Genomic DNA, 1,150 nt, shown 5'->3' on the forward strand with positions numbered 1-1,150 from the left:
AGGACAGCATCCCCTGGTGATCCTGTACCTCGGGTGGAAAGGATCCCTTATCCATGGGCACTGGGCAAGCACTGGGAGGGAGATGCCTGCACAGCCTGAGCCCCCAGGCTTTGCCCACGGCAGGGTGGGGGGATATGGTCCTTCAGGCACTGCAGGATTTGTGTCCCAGCTGAAGAGGCCACATTCCCTCTTCTTCTTGGCAGGCTGACCCTGACCACCCCACTGCAGCAGGGGCTGAGCTCCAGACTTTGGGAGCTTTATTTGCGTTCACTGAAAGGCGATTTTAGCAAGAGGCAGCAGAACAAGGGCTCTGCACCACGGGGGAACAGGGGAGAAAGGGCCAGATTAATGTATGCTCATTGAGAGGAAAATTATAACCGGCGAAAGGTTGGGTCAGATGAACATTTCAGGACTGTAGGGCCTTTCAGGCACTCACAATAGGTTGTGTGTGACCCCCTCCCTCAGCTCCCTCAGCCACGCCTGCACGGTGCCTGTGGCTTCCACCCCTCCTCAGCCCCAGACTCTTCCATCTCCCCCCCTGCAGCCTCCTCTCAGGGCTCTTTGTGCACAGGGATCACTCCTGCTCCCCTCTCCCCATCTTTTCTGGGCGTGTGTTCAGGACCTAAGGATGCCAGGAGCCCCCATGCCCTGCTTTCCATTCCTCTTAGCAATGAAACCAGCCCCAGGGACCTGATGGCTCTCCCCAGAGCAGGAGGGGACACACAGAGTCCCACAGCCATTCACAGGAGTAGCAGCTCAACCCCCTCCCAGGCATCCCTGTTTGCATCCCACAGCTGGAGGGAGGCTTATGGGAGGAGGGAAAGGGCTGAGCCCTCCCTGCCATGCTGTTTTTGGGGGCAGAGCAGACAGGTCCCACATTTAGTACACGAGCCTTCACAGGGTGGGTCTGCACCAGGCATGTCTGTGCAGCCCAAGCCATTCTCCCAAGGAGGAGATGGGAGAGCTGCTGAGGCATAGGCTAAAAGGCAGTAAAAATAATCAGCCTGGCTTAAAAAAAAAAAAAAAGAAAAAAAGAAGAAAAGAAAACAGCAGCAGCACTAGTTTTCACCCTAGAAGGCTCATACCTGCTCCTCACTGATCCGAGCATCAAAAGGATCAGGCCCAAAGCAATTTTTTTTAAACAAAGACA

General features: G+C 55.1%; 1 protein-coding gene across 1 annotated transcript in view; it reads right to left on the reverse strand.

Annotated features, from left to right (window-relative positions):
• PLXNA1 (plexin A1) overlaps positions 1–1,150 on the reverse strand; it is a 98,111-nt gene that overhangs the window by 47,078 nt on the left and 49,883 nt on the right. The gene's annotated exons all lie outside the window — the stretch shown is intronic.

This window comes from Geospiza fortis, unplaced genomic scaffold (assembly GCF_000277835.1).
Source record: "Geospiza fortis unplaced genomic scaffold, GeoFor_1.0 scaffold70, whole genome shotgun sequence".
NCBI lineage: Eukaryota > Metazoa > Chordata > Aves > Passeriformes > Thraupidae > Geospiza > Geospiza fortis.